Source organism: Urocampus carinirostris, chromosome 12 (assembly GCF_059441175.1).
Source record: "Urocampus carinirostris isolate Australia breed hairy pipefish chromosome 12, RoL_Ucar_1.0, whole genome shotgun sequence".
NCBI lineage: Eukaryota > Metazoa > Chordata > Actinopteri > Syngnathiformes > Syngnathidae > Urocampus > Urocampus carinirostris.
The window spans coordinates 30551628-30557627 of record NC_142360.1 but is presented as its reverse complement, the minus strand read 5'-3'; the positions used below and the strand labels follow the sequence as shown (position 1 = coordinate 30557627).

Sequence of the window (6000 nt, the reverse complement as noted above, 5' to 3'; positions counted from 1 at the left end):
GATTCAATCTGCAACCCCAGTGGAACTGTTTAAATCTAGGCACACCTTTATTCTATAGCATATGAATAACCTATATTTCACGTTGACAATACTTTTGTCTTGTTTGTTTTTGCAACATCCCATGCAGCTTGGTCATCCAGGAAGGAGGATTACCTCATGTGCAGTCCCTTCTCAAGGTTTCTTCAGTTTCCTCATGTTGAGGTTTTTGAGTTTTTCCTTGCCCTCATGTACGTTTTAGATCAGGGGATGGCGTAATAATAGTCTTTAGTTTGTAATAATCTGTGGTCTGTGCAGCCCTTTGAGACTCTGTGTGATTAAGGGCTATACAAATAAACGCCCGCCTCCCTGCTCCTGTTTCTCTCGGTTTCACTTGCGGCATAGCGGCAGAGTCTGTGGTGGCTCCGGTGTATTACAGTGAGGGTATGTCATCATGGAAGACTAAGAGTGCAATCCATCCACCCATTATCTGCACCGCTTATCCTGATTAGGGTCGCGGGGGTGCTGGAGCCCATCCCAGCCATCTCCGGGCAGTGGGCAAGAGACACCCTGAACTGGTTGCCAGCCAGTCGCCTGGCACACAGAGACAGACAAGTCACTCGCTCATTCACACCTAAGGACAATTTGGACCGGCCAATTAACCTGAAATGCATGTTTTTGGAATGTGGGAGGAAACCGGAGTGCCCTGGGGAAACCGACGCAAGCACGGGGAGAACATGCAAACTCCACACAGGAGGTTCGATCTCATGACCTTGGAACTGTGCCGCACAAGCGCTAACCACTGCCCCGCCGTGCTGTCTCAAGAGTGCAATCATTCAATTTAAAAACTAAAACCTTCAATTCATAAAAACGGCCTTAAAAATATATATTAGGAATGCCCTGCCTCCGGAGATAATATCTGCAACCTCAATGGAAGTTTTTAAATCGAGGCTTAAGACACACTTCTATTCCAAAGCTTATGATTGATGCCCACCTCAGATTCTGTATTGTCCTGTCTTTTTCCGACTGCCTGCCTCGTGGTTATACGAAGGAGAAGGACGATTTGAGATGAGTCAGCGGACCAGCGTTTGACCTGAAGCATGTGAACGCCTGCATGGACCAGCTGGCAGAGATGGGAAACTGCGTCGTGGCCGTCATAGACTTTCTGGACTAGTTTACAGGCTGGGGGCGTCGCTGCTGTCATGCAGTTTCCGGATAAATTTTCAACATGTTACCCAGTGTTTACGATGTTTGTGTACTGTAATGCTAAATGTAATTCACCCTGGTCATCCTGAAAGGGGGATACCACTTGTGAGGTCCCTTCTCAAGGTTTCTCTTTTTCCTCACCCTGAGGTTTTGAGTTGTTCTCCCGCATGTTGGTTTAAGATCAGGTAATTGTGTCATTGTAATCCTGTGCAGTCCTTTGAGACATTTTTGTGATTAAGGGCTATATAAATAAATTTGACTTGACTTGACTTAAAACAAACTGTCAATTAACAAAAAAAATACCTATTAAAATAAAAATAAAAACCTTTAGCAACATATTTTCATTAAAATGTTATCATAATTGTATTTGGCATATTATACAGTGGAACCTTGGTTTTCGAACGCCTCTCAGTTCGAACAAATCGGTGTTCGGCCAAACATTTTGAGAAATTCTTGCTTCGCTGCTCTGTCAAAAATTTGGAGTTCAAACGCCGGTAATGCGTGAGTGCGTACGCTAGAGTGCGATGCTGAACGGTGTACGGGTGTAGATCGTGATCGTCCCCACCCCTCGTGACCAACTGTTATCACGTGCGCACTTGCCTCTTGCTTTCGCTTTTAATATCGGTGAACGGAGAGTTTTAGCCCCTAACTATGCCTCCGAAGAAGGTCGGTGCAAGCAGGACAGGTGAAAAAAGAAAAGTTGTTCGTACAACTATTGCCTTTAAGAAAGACATAATAGCTAAATATGAAAGAGGTGTGCGAGTTTCCGATCTTGCTAAGGGAATACAGCATGTGCCTTCTGCTGACTACCACAAAGGTAAGAAATCCAATTCATAATTCTTTTCTTTATCTTTTTTTTTTTTACACGTTCGTGTTAGCGTAATCTTTCGTACGGAAGATTACGTTAACGCGAACGTACGATTAGCCTGGGTTAGCTTTATGATTCGAAGTAAACATTCAGGGTGTTGGAACTGAGCCCAAAATTCAGGGTGTTGGAACGGAGCCCCCTTTCCAATGAAGCGCTAGCCACTTGTGGTGCGAAATGACTTGTAAACGACCTGATTTTTTAATTTTTACACGTTCGTGTTAGCGTAATCTTTCGTACGAAGATTACGCTAACGCCAACGTACGATTAGCCTGGGTTAGCTTCATGTTTACGTTAAACATTCATGGTAAACATTCAGGGTGTTGGAACGGATTAAAACGATTTACATTATTTTTAATGGGAAAATCGATTTCGGTGGTTGAACAAATCGGTTCTCGAACAGGGTTCTGGAACGGATGATGGTCGAGAACTGACGTTCCACTGTACAACTTTAAGTGAAATGAAAAAAAAATGTTTTTAACCAGCCAGACACTCTCGGTGCTGAGCAGCCCAAAAGTCCTGAATCTGAAATCGCCTCTGGCTTTGCTCCTGCCGGGTGATGTTGCGCAGGAGCAGGGTGTCCCGGCTGGCTGTCCCCGCTGGCCCGCTGCCTTACATGGGCAAACCTCAGCTTGGAATTTCACTGCGTGACGTCACTGGCCACACAACTCTCCCATAATTGAGAATCAAGAAGTTCGGGCTGTTTCACCCCTCGAGAATCCTGTCCTTTTTTCGGATTTCCTCGAAAGTCACAACAAAACAGGTAAGCCGAACCGAGCCGTAAAGGGCGCGGTCGCGTTGCGCTGGTGCGAGGAATTTTTAGGGAAATATTTGAAGTGCGGTTGGCGACAAGTCGGGCAAGGAACTTCTATGGAGCTAAGCGGCGTATGAATGCTAAAGTGTCGCTGAGATTGGGACGTGGACGGCGGGGAGGAGGGCGTGGGCACACATGGGGCAGACGCTCTACTACTAGCATAACTAGCATGACGAGCCGGGCTAACTACTCACTAGCTAGACAAGTTGAAGGAAGTTTTTTTTTCTTTTTTTTACTTTCTCCCTACACTTTGGACGTCTCTTGTTGTGCTTATGTCTGTTTTTGGGCGAGCAGCGGGTCGCTTGGTAATACGGAAGACGGAAATGTAAGCAAAGGAGAGTAAAAGGGTCTCGAAAAGTTGTACTTTATCGGGGTGAGAAAATAAGGAAAGCAAAATGAGTGCGTTAGCTTGCTTGTTAGCCGTTTGAAGTCAATTTAGCTTTAGATTCCAAGACGCAGATTCGTCATTATGGCCATGGGGCGTTTAACGTGATATGTTGTAAATGCTGTAAGAAAGCATACTTAACATATTTTTCCTCTCAAAAATCTGACACCAAGCTTTTCCACCTATCAATAACACACACTTAATTCATGCCTAAAACTAACTATTCGATAACAATTGGCTGGTGCACTCCTCAAGTGTCTTGTAAACATTGGACCACAGCTGGCATCTGAAATAAAAAATATACAAAACAGTGAAGTTAAAGTAAATAAAATCAATATATAGCGCATCACGTTTTATGCATGCAACAAATGAAATTGAAATTGTAAATAAATGGTAAAGGACTTAATGATCTGAATCCGAATTCTAGATTGTATTAGTCATGATTAACACAAAATACTAAAACTTTCTTTGCCATCCTGGTGTACATTGTTTGCAACGACCTGACATGACTGTTATTAAACTAGTAACGGAGAATTATTATAATGACTTGTTTACCTGACTGCCCATTTTACACATCTGGTTAGCTGCTCCTCTTGCACTCTTTGCACTACTGTATAATACTATACATAGCTATAAATTATTTAGCATATTATCAGTACTTCAATACTCTAACTCAGTACAACATTTATTTATATCTGTACATTCAAGAAAACTGTGCGGGTCAGATGTATCGACATTTTGTTCTGTATACACGTGTACAAGAATGACAAAGTATATCTGAATCTGAATCTGAATACTGTCATTCCTCTAACATACATATTTATCATTTGCCTCAGGACAACTTCCTGAACATATGAAAGTTGTCAAGATGATTCCAATAGTCAAAAAAATGGTGACAGTCAGCAGTTGACAAATTATCGCCTGCCCGATATTAATATTTTCTCAATTATCAAAGATTTTGCAGAGCTTATTGATTAGATGTCTGAAAGCTTTATTAACAAGTATACCAGGTTTCCTGCGGATCTTTGAAAAGTGTTAAACTGCATTGAATTCATTATTCTAAAAATAAGGCCTTAATTTGGATTACAATGTCTTAAATCCAATATTTGGAAGTCTTAAAAATGTGAATACATTTATAAGATTTATATTTGTTTGAACTAAAGTAATTTAGTCACATTTAGCGATTGTCTTTTTTTCAAATAGTTTCAGATAGTTCATAACGGAACTATCAGAACGACGCACTAATCGATCTTTTTGAAGATATTTTGCATAAAATACATAACAAGCTAACATTGTTTTTCAGACATAAGATACTTAAATCCCAAATTGTCATCAATACCATTGCAGCAAACCAATACTATTAGTACATACAATTCCTGACCCCCTAAAACATTATATATATATATATATATATATATATATATATATATATATGGAGAAATACATTTAAATCCCAACAAAATATATCCACCAAATACTTTTTTTCAATAGCATTTTACCATCTCTCTAATTTCAAGTTCCTGATAGTTAATTGACCACGAGAATGCAGCCAGTTCTGGTACTGGCTAGCATTGTATGTACTGATACTTTAAAAGGCTAGTGTAAGCATCTATACCAGGGATCTCCAACCTTTTTGAAGCTGAGAGCTACTTTATGTTACTAATTAGCGCAAGGGCTACCTGGTTGATATGTATTCCTAAAATAACTTATGTTTTTACAATGTTGTTACTATCTTATTACCATGGTTATTATTAGAAGTAGGGTTGGATACTAGACCCAGTCAACCACTAAAGAAGAAAAAATCATTTTAAATGGAAAATTACAACGACCCATCACTGCTGAGGTAATTTCAAAACAGGGTTTCAGACTACTCAACTGTTCTTAGTGGGCTACCTGGTGCCCGGGGGCCCCACGTTGACAATCCCTGATCCATACTGATACCTGGTAGGGGTATTCTCCCAACAAATTTGAACTGTTTGTGTATTTTATGTGAATATTAACACTGCACTTAAACTGCAATCGAAAAAAAAATGCAGTTAAACAGTGTCTGAAACTCATGACAAAAAGTTATCGGAGACCAGGGAAGACAACTCTGAAAAAGTTGCCTGCTCGGCCATAAAGTTGCCTGCCCCATTTTTCCCAACTTGAAACTCGGTAAGACAACTAAATGCAAAATAAAATTGCAAAGTATCAAGGATTTATAATCAGAATATATAACATCACAACACTTTAAATTTAGTTTTATAAATCTACTTATAACATGAATTGCATGTATATGACATCGCTGTTTTCCACCTTCCATCAGTATGTACCTGTATTTACTCATCTTCATTCATGCAATGTTTGCGTTGCGTCGTCTGCTACAAGCCACGTGAACTCCTCTTTCCAGGATGCTTTCAATGTACGTTTACGTTTCGTAGCGTCATCAATTTTGTTAGCTTCTTTCGAATCTTTCCTCTGGGGCTGAGGTTTAGCTTGATTCCTAACCACTTCTCCATTTTTCTTGTGTTCTCTGTGCGTCTACTTTGTAAAATGATATTCAAAGGCATGACCTTATAAGGCTTGGGAAAGTCCAGAGGCACGAAGTTATTCGATGCAGGCTTCTGATTGGCTGCCAAGTATGCAAATTGCCTAACGAATCGAAATTTCCAAACCGAAGATTTCGAAATCTGAACATGGCAAACGTTTTATTTGAATTTTTTTAAAAATAAAAACGAATGATTTTTTCTTTCTTTTCTTGAAAAAGTTTTCGGC

The 6000-nt window shown here is 40.2% G+C and overlaps 1 protein-coding gene across 3 annotated transcripts in view; it reads left to right on the top strand.

Annotated features, from left to right (window-relative positions):
• The first annotated feature begins 2596 nt into the window (after nt 1–2596).
• The window catches only part of lpp (LIM domain containing preferred translocation partner in lipoma), a 206936-nt gene continuing 203532 nt past the window's right edge, over nt 2597–6000 (top strand). For all 3 annotated transcript variants that reach the window (XM_088348866.1, XM_088348864.1, XM_088348863.1), the window contains exon 1: nt 2597–2810. The gene's annotated coding sequence lies outside the window, so the exon portion shown is untranslated. The remainder of the gene's footprint in view (nt 2811–6000) is intronic.